Here is a 26,389-nt window from a genome sequence, read left to right on the forward strand (position 1 = left end):
AGTTTTGCTGAACTCCTGAATCCTTCGCCAATGTGTAGTTGCAATGGATGGATGACTCTTAACTCCATGAGCGTTGACTGATGTTTTCATTTACACTCATGAGGAAGAAAAATCTGAAGCAAACAAGATGCTGAAACAAAGTTCTGCTGTCAGAAATTTTCTAGTGTGTCAATGGGGTGAGCAAATCTTTTGCTGATTCAGATCATGGTTTTCAAATACTAGAACATTTCCTGAGCTTTTTTGTGCTATTCACAGTGTATTGGCTACAGCTATAATGTATTTGTAAATTTAATCTGCATGATCAATACTTTTCTCAGATAATCAAGTCTAGACCATCAACAAAGCAATAAACAAGCCCGGATCTGTAGTGTTTACCAAGGACTGTGGTGTCAACGCTCCCACCACCGCCAGTCTCAGCCTAACCCCTGAGACATCGCTGAACCGTGTAGCACAGCGCAATTTTTAATTTCACCACATGGGTTCAATGGATGAAAATCACCTTAAGAGCACACATAATAGGAAAACATAATAAAATAATTTGGAACTAATTAGTTTGGATTTTATTTTTTTGCTATAAATATAATTTATTTAATTGTAAATTTATGTCATTAAAAAAAATAAGGACCGTGTTTAATAACTGGCGAGCAAAATTCCTGAAAATGTAGGGGTCAGGTCTTAGCACTGCTCTGAGCTGGCCCCAGGGCCCCCCACCCTGGGGGTGGGGCTGGCTTGTGCTGCATCCCTGGTCCCCACCCCAACCCTCATCTCGCGTGTGACGTGCAGTCCACAAACGCACGGCGGTTCTGGTTCTCCTGGAACCGGAGCATCCAACGTGAGCCCAGGTGCCTCAGAACCTGTCCTTCCCTTGGAAGCTCAGAGAATGTTACAGCAGGAGGGGACCCAGAACATAATCTGATCCTATACTTTAAGAAAATCACCTGCAGGAAACCAAGGGTGCACCTGGAGCTGCGGGAGAAGATGGGAGGTGGGAGCCCCCCGGAACCCGGCCCTAATCGGGGCGGTGCCGCCGTGACCGTGCGCCCCCTCTGCTGCAGGCGCGCCGGGGCTGAGCGATGCGCGCGCGCACACGCAGGCCTCCGCACACACGCGCACGCGGCGCTGGTTTGCCCAACAGCCGCGGAAACGCGGGTTCGGAAGCCTCCGCCGCCTCTCTCTCCATAAGCCGTGACCTCACGTCCTCGGCACCTCTGCACCCCAAATCCCGACAGCTGATGCTGCCCCATCTTGGCCTGCCCCTCGGCCGCCTCCGGAGCGCACAGGGCTCACGTCTGTGCTGGGGCGCCTGCCCCCGAGGGCGGCTGTTGAATGCAGCGGGGAGGAGGGATGAGCGCCAGGGAGGATGAAGGAGCTGGAATCGTTGGGAGAAAAAGACGCGCTCAGGGGTGTCCCCTGAGGTCAGCGGCGTGAGGTTGGATGCTGCGCAGGGCGCCAGCGCGCGCCTTTCTGCCTTGTGCCTGCCGTGGCCTGAGGCAGGCAGCGCCAGAAGTCCGAGATTTCTGGGCCTGGGTCCCTCAGGGTAGCGGCGGAATGACCCGGACCCCAGACCGAGGCAGCATTTGGGGCAGGAGGGAAGAGGCACCCACCAGCTACGCGTCTCCAGGCAGGGATTTGTGGCCGAGGTCTGCGTGCCCAGGGACCAGCTGGGAGGGACAGCCACGGCTCCTGGACGACTCCAGCCTCCCTCCAGCCTCCCTGCTCCTCCTGCTGCCTGGAAACTGGCCGAGAAGCTTCCAAGGGCTTGGTGAAGAAGCAGGAGGTTCACGATCCTTTTAATGAGTTTATTCAGCCTTTGGAATATCGAGTATTTGTTTTCCTAAGACTGGAAAGAAAGGGTCAACAGCCGGCCCCCTCCTGGGCAGCCCAGCTGGTTTGTCCTCAATTTGCTTGGGCCTCCAAAGAGCTCATGGCCATCAAAGGCCTCTCGCACCTGAGGCCCCATCAGCCGCCGCCTGCAACACAGGGCTGGGTAATCCCCTCAAATCCCCAGGCCAAACACTGACGCCAAACAGCCCTGCCCCAGCGTTGCTTTGAACTTCTGTCCCGTGAGGCATTCGGGTTTAAGCAGGATGGGCTTTGAGTAGGAAGTCTCTGTCTGTCCTCTGTGGGCGGGATGGGCAGACGGACCTGGGCGGACAGACCTGGGCGGGCCGGAGGTGCAGATCTGCCCGGCCAGCCCTCCGTCCTCCAGGGCTGCCCACCGGCCCTCAGAGCCTCTCTTTCCTGGGGCTGCTTTAAGGTCTGCTGTTAATGCCGAATTTTGATGTACTTTCAGGCTTATGGAAAAATTGCGAGAAAAGTGCACAGAATTGCTGGCTACCCTTTATTCAGATGCCCTAAATGGTAACATCTTAGCATCTTACTACTATCTCTCTCTCTCTCTTTCTATATATACACAATATCCATATGGATATAACTTTCCCTTAAGCTTTCAAAAATGGATCTCAATGATACAATGAAACTCATCCTCCTTATAAAAAGAGAAAATTTTCCAGGAGCAGGTAGCGTCCTGCTTGACCACCCCCTCCCCACTTCAGCCCCGTCTCCCTCCCCAGAGGACCCCTCCCTCTGCGCGCAGGTGGTGCCCGTCTTTCTGCAACTTGTTTTCCATCAGTCTGCCCCGTGTGTTTCTGTATCTTGCAACTTGTTTCTTTTGCTCCACCATCTATCCCAGCGATCTCGCCAAACTGGTACGTAAAGTCTACATGGTTCTTTTTTAACTGGTGCCATTTTTTTCTTCATCAGATGGGCCCCCTCAAATTAAAGTTTGATACTATCAAGTGTGAGGGGACGTGTGGGGAGACATTCTCATCGGTGAGAGTGGAAGTGAGCAGAGGCACTTCAGGGCAACTTGGCAAACCTACTGAAACTCCAAGTGTGTCCTGCTGTCTGACCCAGGGTTGCAGCTCTCCGGATCTAATGAGAGACGCAGGCGCGGGCACACAGGGGCACGCAGCAGGGCTCGCCCACAGCCTGGCTGCACGCCAGCGTGGAGGCTGAGTCACACCTCAGCGGAAACCACTGCCTCTGTGGTTCTCAGCCCGGGCTGCCCATGAAAAGAACTCCGTGGAGCTGCCTTCGCCGCCATACCCAGGCCACACGCACAGAGGTTGTTTCACTTGGTTTTCGGTGAGATTCAGGCATCAGTATTTTTTAGAAGTCCCTAAGTGGTTCTACTGTTCAGCCAGGATGGGGAACCACTGGGAGCCTCAAACCCAGAAAGGGCTCTGCAGCGACCTCAGTGTGTAGCTTCCCTGTTGTCCTGCAGAGGGAGCGGGTGAGCAAGATTTGGGGGAAAACTGAAAAGTCAGAGGTTGCTTGATTATCTCATTACTCTGGCGCTGCTGCTGTACCGGGTGCTGCTCTTCAGGTCCTGAGAGCTGTGCAGAGCTCCTTGGTTTAGTCCAAACTCCCCACTGACCACAGACCAGTGCAGTCTCCTGGTGGGTCTTCAACCCAACCCCTGGAGCAGGTTGCACACTTGCATGAAGTTGATGATGGTGATGATGATGGTGATGACGGTGATGGTGGTGGTGATGGTGATGATGGTGATGTTGGTGGTGGTGGTGATGGTGATGATGGTGGTGATGATGATGATGGTGGTGATGGTGATGATGATGATGGTGGTCGTGATGTTGGTGACAGTGGTGGTGATGATAATTGCTGAGCACGTGCCAAGGGCCAGGCACTCTCACAACATCTCTAAATGTGTGGTTTCATTTCTTTATGGGATGAGAACATTACTACATCACAAAAAAATCTTTGAACTCATGAGCTAAATTCTGTTTTTTTTATCTCCATTTTTAAATTGAAGAAACAGGTTCAGAGGTTAAGAAAGTCGCCTGAGACCACACAACTAGGAAGTGGTAGAATCGTGGGAAAATCTGGGGCCTCTGTCGTTTGCACGCACACCCTGAATTCAGAGCCAGTCTTTGTGAGATGGTGGGGGAATCACTCCTGACCTCTGACTGGTAGACAAAGTGATCCTTCTTTATGTGACCAGACTAGGGGTCACTTCCGACACCCATCCTCCTGACTGTGGGAGAGGTGGCAGTCTCCTGCTGGACCAATGCCGCAGCACTGGGGGAGCCCACCCACTAGGCCCTCCAATGAGTTTGCAAGAGCCCAGTCCTGTGTTCAATCCCTTCCTGCTCAGGACAGCTGGAGTGGTTTCCGGTTCCTGCAACTGAATCTGAACTGATAAGCCTCCTCTCCCTGCCCCCACCACTCAGTCTTACTGACACGGGTCTCAACTTCACCTCTTCTCCAGGAACATGGTGTCTGCCCTGTGCAGAGCTGTGTTCAGCCTTCCTGGAAATCCCACAACAGCAGTCTTTTGCGGGACCTTCCTCCGGCTCCCCACGTTTTAATTCCAGCCCCGACAAGGCCTCGAGAACCCCATTATGTCCCTCCTCTGGTTGGGTTCACAGTTGCTGAGGAAGAGAAAACTTGAAAAGGCGTGAACATTTAAAGAGGCGACTGACCTCCAAGCCCACGGCTGGAGTTTGCTGTCGCCTGCTGGGCTTCGTCTAAGCGCTTAACGTGCGTCAACTCATTGTGTTGTTCTAAGAACCTTCTGAGGTACGCACAGGTACCGTCCCCACCGCTTACCAGGAGTCTGAGGTAGAAGAATGAGAAGTGACGGGACTGCACGTATTTGTAGGGAGGGGAGACTCAGCAGTCAAGACCAGTCACGGTCACAGCAGAGAAGGGAATTCATTCTGTATCATGGTCCACACGGAGCATCGAGTGAAGCAGGCGTCTCACCCGCTGAGGCACTTACCACGTGTTACACACGGTGGTACCCGCCGATCTGCTCTCTTCTGTGCTGTTGATCTTGTTCTGGTCTATTTCACCCAGTCCTGTTCCGCTCAAGACCATCTAATCTGCTGATGTGTCATGGGCTCTGGTTCATTCTGTCCTGTTCCCGTCTCTTCTCTTCCGATCTTTCCATCTTAACTAGGGTTCTAAGAGAAGTCAGCCCTGTCCCCGGCCGTCGGCCGTACAGAGAAAATCAGCTTCCCCATGGCACCTAGAAGGGTGTTCAGTGCTCCACCCTGGAGAGGATGGACGGATTGTCTGCTCAGATTATTTCCTCTGTTCTGTGGATCAGATAAGAAACCCTCGTGTGGGGACCAGAGTGATTTCACACCACTGTGGGGTCACCCATCGTGTCTGCCCGCCAGCCTCCTAGGTGTGTAGGAGGGTCACACCCAGGCAGGGTGAACGTGTCCCTACACCTCAGGTTTACACAACCTTGTTTCAGCATTTGTTGGCTTTTTTTTTTTTTTTACATTTTTTTATTGATTCATAATCATTTTACAGTGTTGTGTCAAATTCCAGTGTTCAGCATGTTCAGCACAATTTTTCAGTCATTCATGGACATATACACACTCATTGTCACATTTTTTTCTCTGTGATTTATCATAACATTTTGTGTATATTTCCCTGTGCTATACAGTGTAATCTTGTTTATCTATTCTACAATTTTGAAATCCCAGTCTATCCCTTCCCACCCGCTACCCCACCCCCCGTAACCACAAGTCTGTATTCTCTGTCCATGAGTCTATTTCTGTCCTGTATTTATGCTTTGTTTTTGTTTGTTTTTGTTTTTTAGATTCCACATATGAGCGATCTCATATGGTATTTTTCTTTCTCTTTCTGGCTTACTTCACTTAGAATGACATTCTCTAGGATCATCCATGTTGCTGCAAATGGCATTATGTTGTCGGTTTTTATGGCTGAGTAGTATTCCATTGTATAAATATACCACATCTTCTTTATCCAGTCACCTGTTGATGGACATTTAGGTTGTTTCCATGTTTTGGCTATTGTAAATAGTGCTGCTATGAACATTGGGGTGCAGGTGTCATCCAGAAGTAGATTTCCTTCTGGGTACAAGCCCAGGAGTGGGATTCCTGGGTCATATGGTAAGTCTATTCCTAGTCTTTTGAGGAATCTCCACACTGTTTTCCATAGTGGCTGCACCAAACTGCATTCCCACCAGCAGTGTAGGAGGGTTCCCCTTTCTCCACAGCCTCTCCAGCATTTGTCATTTTTGGATTTTTGAATGACGGCCATTCTGACTGGTGTGAGGTGATACCTCATTGTAGTTTTGATTTGCATTTCTCTGATAATTAGTGATATTGAACATTTTTTCATGTGCTTTTTGATCATTTGTATGTCTTCCTTGGAGAGTTGCTTGTTTAGGTCTTCTGCCCATTTTTGGATTGGGTTGTTTATTTTTTTCTTATTGAGTCGTATGAGCTGCTTATATATTCTGGAGATCAAGCCTTTGTCGGTTTCAGCATTTGTTGGCTTTTTTAAAAAAATATATACAGGAAGTTCCTTAAACTGAATTAGCCCCAGCCGCTCTCAACCTCCCAGATGCCCTACCCCTCCCTAAGCGTCTTCCATAGCTCCCTGCTTCTCACAGAGTCAAGTGCAGTCTCTGCATTTTGATGCGTGGGCTCCTCCTTGGCTCAGCGTCGAGTGCCCCCCAGCCCGGGTGCCACCTTGCCATGCCCCTCTCTCCTCTCGGCCCTCTGGTCCCACTGCTGCCGCCAGGCACCCCCTTCCCCGGGGAGCTGTACTTGGCCTTCCACGCCAGGCCCTAGTAGCCCTTCTGTCTACACTCTTCAAGCCCCAGGTCACTCCCCAGGGGGAAGGGGTGGCCACCTCTCTTTCCTCCTGAAGCCTTTTAAGCATTATCCCGAGGCCGTGTGTGCCAGCCCCGGTGCGGGCACGGGAGATGCAGCAGCGAAGAGAAAAAGCCACTGCTGCTGGTGCTCACGGAGCTCAGAGTCTCGTTAAAGAACATTCATGATCGATAACATCCTTCACGGTACTTACTAGATGTCAGGCACTGCTCGCAGCGCTGGGCCTACAAGCGCTCGCTGAACCCTCAAAACCACCCCGAGAGGCAGGCAGCACTGTCATCCGCACGTTGCAAGCGAGGAGCCACGCGCAGGACGCGAGCACAGGAGCAAGAAGCCGGACCTGCGTCCGCCCGGCGCCAAGACCGTGCTGCTCGCCGTGGCCGCGACGCCCTTGCTTCCACACGCAACAGGAGTCCGACTGCAAGAGAAGGAATGCCCAACTCAAAAAGGCACAAGAATTTGGATATTTACTATTTCTCATTTCCAAAGACCACGGGTAGGCAGACTCTGGGTTGGTCACCTCAGTGGAGCAGTGACCACCTGGGAAACCAGGTTCTTCGCACCACCCGTCGGCTCTGACTTTCTTAGTATGTTGACTTCTATCCTCAGATTTGCCCCGTCAAGACTGCACCAAGGCTGTGGCAGCGCCAAGTATCATCACCGCAACCAACAGCATCCGAAGGTCTGAAGGGACGTGGTCCATCCGTGGGGTCCCTTGAAGAGCAAGAAAAGCCCTTCCCAGGGTGTCCAACCCAGCAGACCTCCCCTCTTGGGTCAGAATTATGTCATGTGTCCAAACCGGGCACCGCAAAGGGAGCTGAATGGCCACAATTGACTAACTCCACGCACCCTGATGCACCGGGGAGGGGCTGGGGAGGGGCCCCTGCATGTCAGAATGTGATCTGGGTTGTGCTAGCAGGGAGGCGGGGAAGCTGAGAGCCCAGCCGCGGCGTCTCTCCACCCGTGACCAGTAGACTCACGAATGTGAGCTAATCTCAAGCGCAGTCCGAGCTCACTCAGCACGGTTGCCATGGATGAGAAGGCAAGAAAGAAGTGCAATGCAGTAATCCACAGTGCGCCCCCACCCTGCTCCAAACACAGGCGGCAAGGCGCACAGACCGGCTGTGCCCCCCGCCCCAGGCTCGGGTTTCTATGACAGCGGAGTAACTGTGAACTTGGTTGTCAGGGGCTGTGTGTGCCTGTCCCACAGCTTCTGGACGTGTCCGCAGATCGGTGCGTGTGCGCTCGGGGAGCAGGCCTTAAACCCACAACCGTGCGTGGACACTGAGACACTTCACGTGGCTGGATCGTGTCCCCCACATCGCCCATCTCTAGGGCACTTGCCGGTTACGTAGTAATTAACATTTGATGAACTGGGAGAATACCAGCCTAACTAAAAAGCAGTTTGGGTTTTCCTGGTGAGTTTCCGCCTCCCCACTGAAGATCACGTGCGCAAGGCTTCCCCTGACATCACACGCAGGGCAGATCCCGAGAGGCAGACAGAAAGGCAGGCTCCCAGCCGAGGACGTCTGCGCACCTGCCAGCTGCGTCCTACCGGTCACCACCCCGATGAACTGTTAGCTGTCTTTCTCCATGTGCTCGCTTGTTCTTGACCACGATGCCTTTGCTCAAACAGTAACGATAGTTGGTCCAAGTCCCAGGAAGTAGGACCCAGGAGAGTGGACCCCTGACTGATTCTCTTTAAATCTGTGAGAACCCACTGCAGGGAGAAAAAGAAAGAAAAACCGGAAGCAAGAGGGTTCACGGACGGTGGCAGTTGAGGAATCAGGCCATTCGATGACTTCCCCGCGATGCCAGTCTTATTGGCAGATCAGCCAAGAACAAATGAAGTGAAAACCCTGATTCCTGAATACACAAGGAACGTGCGGGGGCCGCTCGGCTGTAATCGTGGAGAACAGGCCCTTCAGATGCCACAGAGAGGCAAGCATGGGGGGGAAGATCTCTCAGAGGTCGTGCAGCTTTGGCTGGCCCAGGCTCGAAGGGCAGCCTAACTGAGCTAAAGTTTAGAAAGGTGATGCAAAGCACAGAAGGCTGGTGTCTGACGGAGAACTGGACCACGGCTAGCTGTGTTCATTGCCTTTTCACTGTGTAGCTAAGTTATTTTTGAAGCTAAATGTGAATATTACAAAAATAATACGGTTTTTGACCTTCCAGCAAGGGGAAGATGGCTTCTCAAGCCCTGTGCTCATAACCCAAGCGATGTGACGGCCAGATTTTAACCTGCAGACTGTCCCTGGTCCCCACCTACGCCAGATACGAGTGCAAAACTGGAAAATACAGCCAGTGGTCTTCCTACTTTCAAAAGGGTGAATACAAAGTAATGAAGGTTATTCTGAATTCAGTGTCTGTCTTGTCCCAGCAGTTTACATGAATGAACTCATGGAACCCTCACAACGAAGCCTCTCCCCAGTGCTGCTGTTATGAGAAATTTTGCAGGTGTATAAACTGAGGCAAAGTGGGTGGAGGCACTTGGCCGGGTGATCCAGCAAGGTTGTGGCAGGGCCAGGCTTTGAACCCGGGCAGCCTGGGTCCGGGGCCACCCTTTGAACGCCTAACATGCGGCTGATACTGACATGGTCGGTGCTTCCTGCGTTGGTTCACTTTTCAGCCGGAACCATAGCATCCCACAGTCACATAATGCAGACATTTGCAGAAAGGATGGCTTATGTAGTGACAGTTCCACAGAACTCCTGGCCTGATCAGCACGAAAGTTGCCCCATGAAAATCAGGCTCTCTGAGTTCAGACCCAGATTTGCAACTCACTGGCTGAGTGGCCTGGAAAAGCCACTTAAGCCGTCTGTGTCTCATTTCTCTTCTTCCCAAAATGAGCATAACCTGACGCACGCCCGGACAATCCCAGAACGCAGCCCAGAGGCTCGCGGGCGACAATGGACAAGATCACACCGCAGAGCTCAGGGGAGCTTTCCCAGGTCACAGCAGGGACCAGCGTGGTCCTACGTGGAACATGCAGGTGCCTCCAGACTCCATCCCAGATACACACCAGCAAACGGAGCCGAGAGCAAGTCCGAGCGCATCCTGGGTGCTTCTGAGTCAAGGGGAGTCACTCACTCACCCCCGAAACGCGCTGTGAACGTGTCATGAGCAATAAGAAGCAAGGGCCAGGGACCAGGAGTGAGCAGAGCACAGAAGTGGCTGGAAGCGCTGCCCTGGATGGGACGGAGGTGTCTGGGGTGACGCTTGTGCAAAGGCCCACGTGTGGTGGGCACAGAGCTTCGGGCTGAGGAATCCAGGGCTAGGGCAGGAGCAGGAGCAGAGAGGACCCCGGGGCAGAGCCGGGGCCTTGGTGTAAAAGCGGTGGGAAGCCCTGGAGGGGCGGAGAGGGAAAAGCCTGCAGTCACTCTTGGAAGAATTGCACCAGTTCCGGGCGGAACTTCACCTGTGGGGGGAAACGGTGGGGGGGCCAGTGAGGAGGCGATGGGGGCTGAGATGCAGGGCAGTGGCGGAAAGAGGGAGGGCGTAGGACTGGGGGCTGTGATTCAGAGGCAGAGATTCTGGGACTGGGGCCCAGAACCACGGATAGAGAAGGAAGCTTCTGGAAGGCAAAGTGAGGCTGTTTTAAGCTTTTTAGGTTGTGTGACGGGAAATAGGACAAGAGCTGTCCCATTTGGTGTCTCATTCACTCCTCCTCCTCGTGACCCTATATGCTCGGCCCTGTCATCATGCCCATTTCCCAGATGAAGAAACTAAGGCTCAGAAAGGTTAAGTGACTTGCCCAAGGTGGTGGAGCCAGGATGTCTTAGGGAACAATACACAAGCTTAAAAAAACAATTAAAAGATATGCTTCCATTCTACTTGTTAACAAAGTGTGACACAATTTGTCTAAAATCAACACAGGTAAAGCAGCATTCCTTCCCCACACTCCGTGGCGTGAAGGCAGTGTAAATGCCACCTTTCTCATCTCAGTGCCCTGTGGTAAAGGGCGAGACCCATTCAAAGGCCCCACTCAGCTTTTCTGAGGCTGGGCTCTGTTTTCTCTCGGAATATGTCACACCCTGGTGAGGCCAACCCACTCCACAAGCCCTCGGTGGCTTTTGCTCCTGGCTCTAAGAGTGAGAGCCATTCGCCCGAGGGACACCCGCCAGTGAGCGTTTGATATATTTCCTTCCTGTCTGTCCCCTCCCACCCCGAGCACATCCAAATGCCCGCGTGTGCGTGTGTAACAGAGGGCGTAGTAGAATTCGCGTCCAGGGAGAAGCATGTCTTAGAGAAGAGAGTAGTTGTCTTGTAAACATGAGATGCGAGGGTCCCGACGGGTCCGGAGCCTCCCGCAGTGACAGTGCTGCCCTGCCAGCCCCACCGGGCTACCAGGAGGAGCGGCGACAATTTCCTTTCCTCTTCGAGTAGACAGATGACATCACCATCCACTCAGCCCTTTTGTTTGGCTTTGTTGTGGGCTGTTTTGAAAGTCTCCAGACTTCCTGCAGATTTGTTTGTTTTCTGAACTCTTTTTGTCCACTGTCACTTCTCTTAATTACATGGATCCAGGCAGCGCTCTCAGTGGACCCCCTTCCTCTGGGTTTTATCGAAAGAGGAGCTGATCTGTGGGAGGCAAGACGGAGCCACACTGATGATGGTGATGGTGATGATGACAGCCATGATGGCAAACACACTATTTGCCGGCTGCCGTGTTTAGAGGTTTACGCGCATTCAATCAATTAACGCTTATCAGGACTGCCATTTTTCAAATGAAGAAACTCAGACTTAAGCTGTTGGCCTGAGGTCACACAGTTGGTAAGAATTGAGCACTAGTCTCTTTGACGCTAAAACTGTTGTATCTAATCACTGATAAATATCTCCGCCAGAGGGATAAAGGAAAAAGAGATAGATAAAGAAAAAAGACAGAGGTAGAGAAACACAAAGAAAATAGAGGGAAGACAACAGAGACACACAGGGAGGGGATGTCCCTTGGGCAAGACAACCATAAAACCACGAGATTTCATCTTTGCTCAAAAGCTGATTGTGTTTTGATGGTCAAGGGAAGAGTGACACAGCCAAACTGGGCAGAGGATGAGCGAATGCCGAGTGAATATATGGCTAAAGTTGCCAGGAGGAGAGGTCAGCAAGGGTGTGGGACGGAGAGGAAAGGCTTCCTGGAGGCGGTGGCTGTGAACCAAGCTTTGCAGGATGCAGCGGTCCCAAAAGAATCACGATTCTCTGACACGCCTCCCATTGAGAGATGGGTCTGTGCTATTTCCCCTGATTGGGGCTTGGCTTGTCACTGCTTCGCCCCAGGGAGTGTCCCCTGAATCTGGGTCCCAGGGGCCATGCACCTCTGCCCTCATTCCCTGGAGCACCCACTGTGGAGCCTCCAGGCGTCTCGTCAGAAGCTCAGCTGCCCTGAGACCCCCACACTGGAGAAGTCCCATTGGACACTCTGATGGACGGTCCCAGCTAAGCCCAGCTCCGCTCACTCTTTTAGAGCAAGAACAGGCTTTGCAGATCAGCACGGCATCAATAACCACCCTGGCAAAATGCAAGGCAGAGTCTGATGCTCACTAGAAAGAATTAAGTGTTAAAACAAGTGAGGTGACTTAACTGGAGTTTATTTATCCTAGTGTTACGAGGATTTTGGAGTTTCCAAAATCCATGTTTCCATGGGACGTCCGTCCTTATGGCTGCAAGATGGCCGAGCATCACAACCATATTCCAGAAGGTGAAGCATTAAGGGCGACGGGCAGCAGCAGATCAGCCTACGCCCCTCGCAAGAGTTTCCCTGGAAGCCCCACCCGCTAACATCTGCTTCCATCTCATTGGTCAGGGTTGGTCACATGACCACCCCTAGCCCAGAGGAAAGCTGGAAAATTGAGTTCTTTAGCACAAACCGGGTTTCTGCTGGTTGAGGGAGCAGAGGAAACAGAATGCGGTCGACCAGTCCTCTCAAATTATTCCACTGGATTATCCCAGTACGGTTACAGTCCATGAAAACAGGAATCCTTTTTTTTTTTTTTAATTACTAAAGGGTAGTTGATTTACCATGTTATGTTAGTTTCTGGTGTACAGCATGGTGATTCAGTTACACATTTATATATATATATTCTTTTTCATTATAGATGACTACAAGATAGTGACTGCATCTCCCTGTGCTCTACAGCAGGACCTTGTTGTTTATCTATTTTGTATATGGTAGTTTGTATCTGCAAATCCCACTTCTAATTCATCTCCCACCTTTTTCCTCTTGGGTAGCCTTAAGCTTGCTTTCTATGTCTGTGAGTTTGTTTCTGTTCTGTGAATAGGTTCATTTGCATCATTTTTTAGATTCCACATATGAGTGACATCATATGGCAATTGTCTCTCTCTGTCTGAATTCACTTAGTATGGTCATCTCCAGGTCCATCCATGCTGCTGCAAGTGGCATTATTTGATTCCTTTTTATGGCTGAGTAGCATTCCCCAGTAGTACACACCACATCTTCTTTATCCACTCATCTGTCGATGGACATTTAGGTTGCTCCCGGAAACAGCAGTCTTACGCTCTCTTCTCTACTCCCCAGTGAATTAGAAGGGGGTCCATCGCATAGCTGAGACTTGACAAATATCTGCTGCATTTTGTCAACTGAGTCCACACTGTGGGTCTCCAAGGCCAGACCTAATGGTTAGGGGGTTGGGAAGAACAGTGTGAGGTTGGGAGGGGAGGGTGGGACACCTCAAACCTGGAAGCCCTGCTTTTCTTTAACCTGTTGGTTGAAGCTCCCAGCTCTTGAAAAGCCGAGAAAGCACAAATGCAGACACAGCAAATACTCTTACAGTGTTGCAGAAAAATGTGTTACAGCTCAGTTGTGACAGCAACCTGGATCCAGGTGAGAGACCAAGCAGCACTTGGACGGTTGGAGAACTCAGGTTTATTACACCAGTGGACCCAGAAAAGTTAGCAGGCCAAGCTCTGGACCCCATCTGTAGGTTTACACAGGTTTTTATAGGCTGCCAGTCTAGACTTTGCAACATCATATGCAAATAAGGTATAACAAAAGTTGACTAATTAGGAACAAGCTTTGTAGAAATGGACCAATCAGGAGTGAGGGAAATGGACCAATCAGGAGTGAGAGAAATAACCAATTAGGAGTGAGCTCTATGCAAATGAAGTTCTACAAATGGACCAATCAGAAGTTAGAGAAATGGGCCAAATCAGGAGCAAAGGAAATAACCAATCAGAAGTGAGCTCAGGGAACCAGTAGAACCTTAGGGGTAAGTAAGCCGTTTCAGAGGCAAAAAGTGAGATCGAGCCTCTGGGCCAGGGAGCCGGATGGTGCCGGCAGGAGAGTAGTGGCCCTGCCTGCGGGTCCTGCCGGTCTTTCCATGGGGCTTCTGGCCTCAACAGCTTATGAGTCAGGAACAGATTCTGGTCAAATTTGTTGCAATAGATCTAACGAAAGAAAGACACTTTGCTTCAAAAATTCACTTAAAGGATTTAGAGAAGTGAGATGCAAAGACCCCGGGAACCTCCGCCCCATTCTCTGCTGGGAACACAGGCCTGCTTCCCACAGATGTCCGTCCGAGTCAGGATGGATGAATATTGCTGCCGAGAAGCAAGTCTTCAGAGGCTTAACTGATTTCACTCTTGGGAAAATTATCTCGACCATCAGCCTGAAGGTTCCCTTCCTTTCATCCCCTTGTCTCCAACACCGCCTCCGTGGCTCGGCATGAACAATGGGCATCCTCCCTTGATGTTTATCGTGGGGGACGCCTGTTACATCAGACCTCGCCATCACTAGCCAAGCGGCTTTCGTGCTTACAGGGTAGGAGATGTACCTGCCCCGGGGCTGTTAAGCTTCACTGGTGGTGGGAATCGGAAGGGGGCTGGAAGGCTACCAAAAGTCATTAAAAGTAATTTGGTTCCAGGTAACAATTATGCCTCAGCTGTGTGGCTTTCTTCCCATCCATCCAGACTGCTCTGGGCGCTCACCCTGCTGCTCTAGGAGTGGGGTCCAGGATGCCCCTGGGGGGTGGGACAGAGAATGATGGCAGAAGCCCAGAGTGATGATGCAATTCTGAACAGGAGGTTTATGATCTTCCGGCATGCGTGCGAGGAGATCAAGTAGAGACGAGAAGGCAGAGAGTGATGAAGTGTTCAGGGCGCATCTCCGTGGGCCACACTGGGTCCTGCTACGCAGGGACTCAGCCATCATTCCCAAGTGTGCACCCACCACTCTAGGGGCTGCAGATCTAAATGCCTTCCCCGGGTGACCTGGTGACATGGCCCAGCGACTAGGCAGGGCTGGAGGGAGAAGGAAAGGCCTGCCTACAGAGGGCGCTGTTACCAGCCCCGGCCAAGAGTCACCGTGAGGCAGGGAAGCTGCAAAGTAGCAAAATCTTGGATTTTTTTTTTTTCCAGAAAATGAGGAAATCAAAACGTTGACTTTAAATTTCTGGGTTTTCAATTATGGCAATTTAAATAATTCAAATATTGTGCAAGTCAAACAAATACGTGAGGACCAATTTGTTCCTCGTGACGCCAGCAGGAAACGCCCACCTAACACGCATCCTGATTTAGGATGTGCGTCCCCTGGAAAGCCTTCCCGCTGCACGGCTCAAGTTTTTTGTTTTCTTTTGGCTGTTTTGTTTTACTATTTCAAGTTCTCACGGACCTTATAGGGTCCCTACTGGTTTTACTTCAAAGCAGACACATCTTACGTAAGTGTCACAGTGGTGCTTTTCAAAGGCTTTAAGTATCTTTCATCACATTCAGTCTTCACAAAATTGGAGGCAGACTGGGTCATCCTCCTGCCAAATAAACTATAAGCGACCTTAGTGACACTTATGACTCTTGATAATTGCAAGACCCGGGTCTAAAACGAAGGATTCTGTCCACGCCTGAGAGTAGAACTGAGGAACCTACTAACGTCTTTCCAAGTCATCCCCAAACGCGGGGCTCTAGGCCCCTTCTACTCAGCCAGTGCCAGATACTCCATGCCAGACTTCCATTCCTAGGGTTCATTCTAATGAAAAGGACCAGAGCAGGCCCCGGAGTACTCGTGAAGGGCACACAGATGGGACTAGACTTCCCCGGCGTGTTTACCGCGGTGTGTCATGTTATCAGGCTGGGTCCACCCGGATCCCTTGGCGGCCAGCCCCCGTGCCAGTGGGCATTCCTTGCTTGTTGCTTATACTAACACCTCTGTCTAATTAAGGCAAAGGGTCACTTACCAGAATTCTAGAAGGGAGCTCCCGTGACCGGTGGGAAGCTGATGGCCTGGAGTTGGCAAAAGGAAGTAGCTCAATGGGACTCCACTGCAGAAAGAGTTTGAAGTTCTCATCAGCTGCCACTGGCATTAATCTCAAATTCATTGAAACACACACACACACTTTTTTTTTTCTGTCCTAGCAAATGTCACTCAAATGTAAAAGCCATGGATGAAGAAATCCAGTTGGCCAAGTTTGGATCACATGCTTGTGCCTTGGTTACAGGAGGCAGGACAACCTGATTTACAGACCCGCCAAGACTGCACACTGCGGGGAGGATGTCTTAAGCGACTGGCTTCTGAAGCCCGTTCTCCCCTCGCCCTTCCTGGCAGCCAGCTATTCTGCATTTCCCAGTCTCTTTGACAGTCGTGTTCCTCAGTCCTGGCCCGTGGAACATGAGCAAAGGTGACCCGCTCTGGCCTGTGGAACATCTCACTCTCTCCACCGTGCAGCCCACTGGTGCGGGGGACGCTGAAGGTGATCTCCTAACACATGTGTTAAAGATGGTGGAATTGTCAAACGATAAACGCTGGAGGAGGGTGGAGAGCAGGGACCCTTTTTATGCTGTTGGTGGGAATGTAACTGGTGCAGCCACTGTGGAGGACAGTGTGGAGAGTCCTTAAAAAAACTAAAACTAGCCTTACCCTGGGATCCAGCAGTCTCACTCCTGGGCATGTATCCGGAGGAAACTCTAATTCGAAAAGGTACATGCACCCCAGTGTTCACAGCAGCACTATTTACAGCAGCACTATTTACAACAGCCAGGACGTGGAAACATCTTAAATGTTCTTCGACAGATGAACTGGATGAAGCAAATGTGATCTTGTGCATGCATGAGACATAAACTTTTGGGGGCTGAGCTGTGAATTCTGTGTCTGTTTGTTACAGCAGCTTGGCCCACCTTAAACAATAAATGCTACTGCCCAGCTAAGGGCAAGCGGTCCCTTGGTGGCCAAGACCCAACAGGCATCCCCTGCGTTCACAGAGAAGGAACTTCGAACCCTCTAAACTCGCGCTCTCGCTGTGAAAGCACCATCACTTTTACTATTCAGCACTCTCGGAAGAGTCCAGCCAGGCTGGGGACTCAGAGCACCCAGCCTCTGGAGCGCCATCTGCACGGGGTCCCAGGTAACTGGGTCCCCTGACACTCCTCAGAGGCCCCCCGAGGAGCCAAATACAGAGGCCCAGGGCCCTCCGCTGCTCCCCCGCTGACCGTGGATTCTCGTCAATCCCGGTTAGCAGGGCCGCTCTCACCGCTCAGCGTTCTGACTTCCCTCCCCTCTGGCACGCTCTTCTGCCCAATCCAGCGATCGCAGAGGCAGACGGATTTGCCCACCTTCTTCCTTGCCCTTGAGGTTACAAAGAAAACATAACTCAGAAACCGGCCCCGCCGGGGGGCTGACACTCTGACACAGAGACACGAGGTCATTTTGAACGCTTGTGGGAAAACCAGAGAGAGACACGGCTGGCCCCGGCGAGCATTCCCAGCCCAGACACAATGATGAATTTCGCACACGTCAGTGGGTTCTGACTCTGTTGCCAATTAAACCCTCCGTGGGGGGCACGCAGTCCACTTAATCTTCGCTGCCAAAGACACAATCCCCCCGAATTCCACAGGGATGGGGGCGCGGAGGGGTGGAAACCGCATTACAAAGATGAGCCAAAATCCTGCCCTAGTTCTCTGAAGTTTCCATTCCTCTTTTTCAGATGACTTGCTCCCACCTCTGCCCGTCACAAGGCATGACCAGATAAGCGGAGGGGAGCCAGGACCCACACTGACTGCCTTGTCAGAAGCAGGAATCCGTGTATTTGAAGGGCCAGGAAGAGTATTTCGGCTACCCAAAGGGTGAGTGTTTGTGTGTAATCTGAATTCAAAGGGAGCGTCTGGAACGGTAATGGGGGGGTGGTTATGTAAGTTGCAGTGTGACATGTTGCCAGTAGCGTCATTTCAGCATCCAGAGGTGTTGGTGTTTTCTCTCCTTCTTTCTTTCTTTTTAAAATAAGAACTCCCAAGGGGTTATGCAAGCAAATTGATACTTAAAATAATCTTTACAGTCTCAAATCAAAAGAAAAACTGGCCCCACGTTTCGTGGTTGAGCTGGAGGCAGGTGAGAGCCTGGGAGACGCCCACCCTGGGGAAACAGGGTCTCTGGGTCCAGGTTCATCGCTGCCCCGCCCTCCAGCTCTTCACCCTGGCGGAGCGCTGGCTGCCCCGGTGCCTCGGGTTTCCAGTCTGTGAGATAAAGACGCTGATGTCAAGGGACTGCAAAGTTTCTGGAACATAGTAGGAGCTTTGTAAATGTCAGCTATTACTCTTACGAGCCGGGATGTTTAGACGGAGCTTAAATTGCATTTCCTGCAGGGGCTTCATTGACTTCTTGGCGTTTACAGACATTTTTACGGTTGGCCTGGAAAAGTCTGGTAGAGAAGAAATAAACCCCAGCCGGCCCTCGTGTGATGTTGCTATTTCTACGCGCTCGGGAATTCCTGTACCTATTGCTCTGTCTGTTTCTCGTTACGGCTCTGGGAGGCTGCTGGAAGGGGTGCGTTCTGTTTTCTCTCTGTTTTGCAGAGGAGAAAACACGATACACTGTATACATGATTTTATACATTGTATTCAATCTATAATCAGCTTTCTCCTCTGTAAAATGTATTTTACATGTGGTACATGTGTGTATGTCATGCATACATGCATACACGTGTGTCTGTGTGTATGGTGTACATTGTGTACAAAGGCATGTTTAGCGTGTGTACAAGCCTGCACGTGTGCACAGGTGCGCGTGTGCATACTTGCACTCACACCAGAGTCAAGAGGACGACAGTAGTTAGTGACGACTGTTTACTCACTGAACAAAGAGCGCTTGGGTGGAAGTTCAAAGTCGCAAAGTGCAACACAGGCAAAGGCAGCTTAGACCACGGGGCTGGTGACACACGCAGGGGAGCTAACGCGGCAGGAGGTTGGGCAGCCAGGCCCTGGGAGTCGAGTGGCGGCTGCGGGCACGGGGGTGGAGGAGACCGATCAGGAGTTCGTGGAGAGAGGGGAGCTGGGCCAGAGCAGAGCCTGGGGGGCACGGCTTGGCAAGGAGAGATAGGGAGAACCCAGAGCATCCGGGAGAGTGAGACAGTGGGGTGGGTGGCTGGAAACGGGGCCGGGGGGGAAGCAGGGAGCAGAGGTGGGGGCAGGGACCCGGGGGGCGGGAGGGCATCCAGCCAGACTCCAGGGAGGTCACCTTCCACGGCGGGCACCAGAGGGAGGTGCGGGACATGGTGCCGCAGGGCCCAGGGGAAGACTGCTTTGTGGCCAGGGGTGGGTTTTGTCTCATTTTCAGTGATGGAAGAGGCCAGAGCCCAGGAACCGTGGCCGTCAGTCCCAATCTTGGTCTCTTCCCACAGAAAGATGTGGTCTCGGTGGGGAACTCTTTTCCCAAGACCAAAGAGGAGCTCAGGACAGCAGGCCCCATGATGGACCGTGAAGCACACTGCTCTTTCCAGGGGAAGGACCTGGGACGCGCAGGGGAGGGCGCAGGGCCGTGAGCATCTGGGGAGCCCCGGGCCAGCCCAGCAGCCTGCCTTGATGGAGCCATACTCCTCGCTGGTCAGACTTGCGCCTGGAAGGAATGTGGGCCCCGGCAACGGGAAGCCTTCCCACCAAGGCAGGTGCACCTCCTGGCGCTCGTGGGGTGCCAGGACCCCCGGCACACGGAAGAGGCTGACGGAATCCGGCAGAGCCCAGAATTACGGAGTTTAGGTGTGCCTATCCTGTTTAAACGACTTACAGCGACACTACCTGCATATGCTTTGAAAAACCAAAGCAAACCTGTGGCTAAAGAGAGACAGGGCATCCGGGCACCGGCTCAGGGCCAGCCCGCCGGGCTCAAACCTGGACTCCGCCTCCTGCCACCACCTGGGTCCTTGGTGAGAACTTACCCCCACTTTGCTTCAGCTTCTCATTGTGCAAATGCATTCCTCTCACAGAATTCTCATGAAGGCTAAGCAAATTCCTGCCCGTGATGCACTCAGAACAGAGCCTTGGCGTAAATATTAACACCGGAAGGGCCTCAGAGGTACCCCCCGGACCACTGCCTCCAGCGCGGCGCGCACCTCGTCCCGGTGGGTCACCGTGCCTCGCCGTTTCACGGGTTTGCTTCCAAACCCTTTCCAACTGGTTTCCGTGAACATGCGGGCAAGACACTGCCTAGCGAGCTTCCGCTTTCACACGACGCCCTACATGTCGACACGACTGGCTTTTCGACTCAGCAGCATGTCTTGGAGGGCCGTCCGTGGACTAACACGTGGAGCTAAGTGACTGGTTTTTAATCACGATAACCCACCATGTGACTCTCCTGGACATCTCTGGTCACGTGGAACAATTCTAGCGTGTGATAATTACAGACAATGTGTCTATAATGTCCTTGTTCCAGACTTTTACAAATATAAAGCCTTCCAACACGTGCACACATGAGAACAGGATATTAAAACTCAGGGACCCAGCCCCCAGCTTCAACCATTATCACCATTTTGTCGCAAAAATTTCATCCATCCCTGTTTCTCCCCTCTCCCCACCCCCTTTCCTTCCTCCCATATTTGGGACATAATATTTTAAAGCGAATCCCTGACATCACATCATTTCGCCCCTGATTTCTGTCCCTAAAAAGTAACACTTCTTTAAGGTGATGGGGGTGGGGGGAGGGGTGGCTTCAAGAACGAGAACCCTGTTGCTCAGAGCAGTCGGCGCCTCATCCTGGGAGACACCCAGCTGGGCCGCAGGTGCCCAGACCCCCTGCTCAGCGGGAGGAACGGTGCCTTCGCAGGTTGGAACTGCCGTTTCCACGATCACGGCTGGAGGACGCTCCCGGCCACGCTTGAGGAAAGTCGCAGTTCTCTCTTGCTCTGGGCGCCTCCTAGCCCATCAGAGCTGTTTCAGGTGTTTCAGAGATAGGGGCTTTTCGACCGTCTGAGCGCTGTGTATGTTTCGGGTCCCCTCCGGTGCCAGCTGAGTTAGGAAGATCCCTGCCAATCCTGCAGCGGCTTCCAACGCCCAAGAAGTGGTGCCTGCAGACTTGGTGGAGACGAGACACTGGCCCAGTGGCGTCTGGCCCGCAGACATGCCCTTCCTTGCTCTGAGGGATGGACCCCTGTTGTCATGACGGCCATTCCCCAGCTTTTAAAATAGCCTAGGCAGTGTGCACTCAGATGCCCGGTGGACCGTCGGAGGGAGGGAGCCGGTGTCACCGGGCAGGGCCCTGGCTGGTCCGCGGTACTGATACTCTCGGCGTGGACATTCTAGAGCTTCTCCCTCCAGAGGCGGGCACCCAGCCCAGCGGCCCACCCGCAGGGCCTGTTGGTCACCTTCCCGGCGGCCACGCGCCTCCGTCTGCGGGCTCCGGGCCCAGCTGAGCGGGGGCAGCTCACTGCCCAGCTTGTGGCTCTGCCTTCCGTCAGCCCCTCAGTGCTCTCAGCTGGACGACGGGGCAGCCGTGGCCCCTGTCTCTTGCAGCTGTGGGGACGAACGGTGACCCACTGGGTCCAGAGCAGAGCCCTCAGGTGACCATCTGCAAATGTTGCTGGTTCGTCAGCGGCTTAGAGAGTGGGACAGTGGGGGCACACCTGCGAAGGCAGCTTCCCCGGACAAGAATTCTTCCCTGCCACCCGAAGGCTGCAGGAGCAAGGGCCGCCCCTTGGATCCTCTAGAATGTTCCAGAAAGAAAGGCCAGGAAACTCTGCAGCCTGGCAGACCCTGGCCCAGGCCTCTGAGTCTGGGAGCTGCCAAACTTCAGGCACGCTCCCCTGCATCTGCTCTCCAGAGGCGAGAGGGAAAGGCAGGGAGGGCCCCCCGCCCTGAACGTCCGGTTCCTATGACGTGCCCCGAAGGGCCGAGAAGTGGCTCCACTCCCTTCCTTCTCAGGAAGCGCCGGCCGTTTGCTGCCACCCCAATCAAAAGCCCCGCTTTGCACATCTCCGTCTGAGAAAAAAAGATAAACATGGCAGCCCCCCGAGGAAGATCCCGGGCCACCCCAGGCCACGCCTCCAGAGCCCTTGCTCTCAAAGACCGGTGTGCTTGACCTAGAGTGCTTCCCGGGCTCCTCGCGTCCTCCTGGCCTGGTGCTTCGTGTCCGAGCTCGGAGGTCCGCGGGGACGGGTTGTGACTTTCTTCCGAGGGGAGATCAAAGGGTCCACGAGAGGCCGGCTTGTCTTTTTCTGACAAAGCAAACTTTCCAACATCTGTCCCGGCCCTCGGAGCGGAGGCACGGTTATCAGGATGCTGCAGGCTGGCCCGGCTTTCCGGGGGCAGAGGCGGGGGTGGCGAGGGGGGTTTCAGCTCCTGCCCTCACGGGGTAACACTGAGCTCAAGGAGTGTGGGGGCCCGGGTCTGGATGCTGAAGATAAACCCCTAAGGGGGGCAGGTCTGCCTAGGTTCACACCCACCAACCAGCACACCTGGGGCGGGACACCACGCCGTTGACAGACGGGTGGAGCCCAGAGCCTCTCCGGGTACCAAGCGGGGTTTGGCTTTATTGCAACCAACAGTGTGAATCGTACCTGCACGGCTTGAAGACTTTCCCCAGGTGCACACAGCCGTGGAACCAGCCCTCGGCTCTCTGCTCAGAAGACCTCCGGTGCCTTGGAAGCTGCCTTTGGCCCCCTGCCTGTTTCCTGGGGGGATCGAGTTAAATATTCTCTGGTTTCCGTAATAGAAGTGACTACGTTTTCTTATTCCAGAGGGTCTTGAGTTCATCAGCTCCAGAGGCCCTGGAAAGGCGTGTGTGTGTGTGTGTGTGTGTGTGTGTGTGTGTGTGTGTTTCCCCTCGTTCTGGTGAGGGTAAGGGTTTCTGAAGAGCGCTGGCTGTTTGCATCTCGGCCCCGGCCCTCGGCGTGAAGGCTCTTGCTTTGACTTTCTCCACCCGCGACGGGGCCAGTCGCCACAGGGAAGCGGAGGGAGACAAAGCCTCCAGCCGCCTTCTCTGGCACCTCCTCCTTCAGCAAGGCTGCCTGCCCCGTCGGCCCCGCACACCCGTCTGGGCCCCTTTGGTCTGGGCAGCGGCTCCTGGTCCCAGCCAGGAAGACAACAGAGGCCCCGAGCTGAGTTGTGGAGGGCCTGGGACCCCCGGGTGGGACCCCCTCCCAGCCGGGTCCTGACTTACCCTGGGCCCACTGACCCCGATTCCAGCTCCCACGACCGCTGCATCCAGCCGGTGCCCTCGCAGATGAGAGCCTGTTGAAGATTCCCCGGATTTTCCCATGAGGCTCTGTAATGAGAACGTGGCTGAACGCTCTCACAGCTCAAGCCGGAACTGAAGACTGACTGTGTGTTCACCCTCCCGCATCCTGGCCCCCTGTGGGCACCAGCCCCACCACTCCCGTCTCTTCCCAGCATGACGCTGCCTGTGCTGTAGCTCAGTGTAAACGCCTCCTCCTCCAGGCAGCCTTCGGGAAGGCTTCCCAAAAGCTTCGGGAATTCCTCCCAAAGCAGCTGGAGCCCATCACTTGTTGCTGGAAAGCCACATGGGCAGCCCGGGGCTGTTTCTGCCTCACAGTTATCTCCCTGACTCATTATATTGTGTTGAATCTGAACTACTTGCCAATATCTTAAAAATAGGGGATGTCACATTTAAAAAAGCCAGATTTCCAGCTTCTCTTAAAATACATGGACATTTTTGGCAAGAGCAGGGCATCTTCTATTGAACAAAGACCTCTGCAGATCCTTCCCATACACTAGGCACTGTTTCCGTGCTTGAGTTTCTAACCCTCCTTACGGTCCTATAACAAGAAACTGTGAAAACCCCTGCTCCGTGGTTGAGGACACAGACTCAGAGAGAGGTTAAGCAGCAGCTCGGGCGCAGGGGGCAAGCAGGGATCTGAGCCCGGACGGTCCTCTCCCAGGTCCGGGCTCTTAAGTCACCCACGGCATTGTGCCGCTTCCCACACGGGTGCACTCACGGGAGCAAATACTCTGTTTCATGTCTCCGTCAAAAGTGGGGCAGTAGGAAAATTGTGCAGCCACAGCGGGAAACAGTACGGAGGGTCCTAAAAGGAGTAAATAGAATCTCCATCGGATCCAGCCATCCTGCTTCTGAATATACACCGAAAAGAGCTGAAAACGGGTCTCGAGGAGACACGGGCACGCCCGTGTTCACAGCAGCGTTACTTACAATAACCAAGAGGTGGAAGCCAGCGAAGTGTCCATGGGCGGGGCAGCAGATGAAGGAGACGTGGCAGTGACACACAAGGGAGGGGTCGCCAGCCTCAGCAGGGGAGGGGCTGTGACACAGGCTGCAGCTTGGATGAGCCCTAAGGGCGTGCTGCTGAGGGACAGGAACCCGACCGGAAGGGCCGGCACTGCCCTCGCGAGGGGTCTGAAGCTCCGAGGGCTGATGGTCCTCTGAGCTGTCTCATCCACCATCCCTCCCCCAGAGCCTAATGCAGTGCCGTGGAGCCCAGGAGATGCTCCACAAGAAACAAGAAATGCAAGAGGAACGGCTGGGTCTGACTGGTTCTGAGGCAGACGGAAGGTTACTGGTTATTCCTTGGGGCGTCGGAAGTTATTTAATGAACAGATGCTCTTGGTTCTGCCAAGGTCTGGAGATGTGGCCCAACCCTTCATTTCTGGTTCTCATGAACCGCTGGCCTGGTATGTGCTCCTAGGCCAACCTTCCCACGTCAAGACGGTTTGGTGGTGCCAGGCCCTGGCTGCCCGTCTGGGCAGAGCGCGTGTCCCCTCCGTTTGCAACAGTCCTCACCTGTCGCACCTGCTGGCCACCCCAGCCATGCCACAGCCCTTGAAGTCAGCCGGCTGGACCTGGGAGCATGTGAGTTGGCCGCCCTCGATCTACAAGTTGAGGTGGGCGTCCTGTGGAATTGACAGCGGCGCTCCAGAGAACACGACCTTGTCCCAGTGGAGCCCCAGCTTCACGTGAGGGCATTGCTCGGCCTCGCTGTGGGAGAACGATTTTTCACCCACCAGCACCCACCGCGGGGCGACTCCACCAGCCAGCCTGGAACCATGCTCACGCCAAGGCCGTGAGTAAACAATGAAACCTGAGTCTGCGATCCAGCCGCTGGTCTAGGAAATGACTCGGTGTCCAGAGCTGGAACCCCCGCCCCCTGGTGCTGGTCTCCGCAGGCTCTGTCCTGCCTCGTGGGGTGCTGTGAGAGCCAGAAGGAAATGCTCGAGAAAGCATCGATTCTAAGGCCAAAGTAGGTTCTGGGGAAAACGCCGAAGTCAGCAAAATCGCACGTGTTAACGGCACAACACACGGCGTTCGGCTGTAGCAGCTGGGAACGGGTGAAGGGATCAGGGAGGAGGGCACGCGACGCTGCCAGCGTGGCAGACCTGTGTCGTCGGACTCTTAATGGCTCGGACTTGTCAGTGACTCACAAAGTAATTGATGACTCCTGGAAGAATCTCCGACGGCCGGATTGACTAAACATCTACGGTTTGCTCTAATGGGTCCAGAACTTTGGCAGCCCCAACATTGGACTAAATTTGGGTCCTCATTCCTCCCCACCCCGCCCCCCAAGCGCACCCCATAAAGCAATCCAAACGCTTTTTGCGACCAGCGTGGGCCCTGCCCTGCCTGAAGGCACCGGGTCCAGGAAGTTCCAAAGGATAAGGGTCGCATGCACACCGTGAGCTGACAGCCGCCTCTTCCTGGCGTGGTGCTCAGACCAGCCCAGACAGAGAGTCTCCCCCCCGTTAAGTGGAGGAAATGACGCCTCACCAGGCTCTTATGAGAATCAAATGAACCGACAAGCAGGGAAGAGCCTGGCAGTGACTGGCCCAGCTCATGCTAGTGGACTGCTTACGGGGTGGGGAGAGGGCGTGGGGTCTAGTCTCAAAAGGCAGCAGGTCAAGCGCCCCCTCCGACCTCCCCAAGCTGGCTGACTTTGTCTCCCATTTGAAGAAATGGGTATAAAGGTAGCACTTGCCTCCACGGGTGGTGGGAATTCAGCGAGGCCACTGGGCTAACGATCATTTCCTCCCAACACACAGGAGTCTGGAGGGTCCCAGGAATGACCTCTGAGTGCAGTAAGAGAAGGAAAGGATAAATGAGAATTCCTAATTCCTGGGCACCTGCTATGCCCCCGGTGGCCGTCAAGCACTGACGGGGCCCCATCGGGTGCAGTCCCCATCATGGTCCTCTGAAACGCCAGTGACCTTACACCTTGGGAGGCCAAGTGACCTGCATAAGATCTTCCAGCCAGTTAGCGCCAGACCGAGAATTCTAACCAGGTACGTGGACCCTGGGACAAGCTGTCACATGGTCTCCCGTGAAGGAGAGAAACCTCATGAGCCGGAACATCCAGGAAAGATTTTTGCAGGCGGAGGAACTGCCATAAGCCCAGATTCTGTTGCTTTGGGTTATCAGCGCAATCTCTCTCCCCAGCAGAAGACAAACTGATCGCTCATCCCAAACCGGTGTGCGTCTGGACGCTGCTGTTTGCAGCTGACAAGGGAGAAAAGTCAGTCTCTTAAGGAAACGTTTAATACGAGGA

At 53.5% G+C, this 26,389-nt stretch overlaps 1 long non-coding RNA gene across 2 annotated transcripts; it reads left to right on the plus strand.

Moving 5' to 3' along the window:
* Positions 1 to 729: 729 nt before the first annotated feature.
* On the plus strand, positions 730 to 26,118 carry LOC140690884 (uncharacterized). Of its 2 annotated transcripts, none has more exons than XR_012066225.1 (3): positions 730 to 3,147; positions 17,603 to 17,741; positions 25,887 to 26,118. It is a non-coding gene; the product is annotated as an uncharacterized lncRNA (long non-coding RNA). The 2 variants fall into 2 exon arrangements; XR_012066226.1 differs by lacking the exon at positions 25,887 to 26,118 and adding an exon at positions 19,289 to 19,415.
* Positions 26,119 to 26,389: the final 271 nt, after the last annotated feature.

Source organism: Vicugna pacos, chromosome 32 (assembly GCF_048564905.1).
Source record: "Vicugna pacos chromosome 32, VicPac4, whole genome shotgun sequence".
Classification (NCBI taxonomy): Eukaryota; Metazoa; Chordata; class Mammalia; order Artiodactyla; family Camelidae; genus Vicugna; species Vicugna pacos.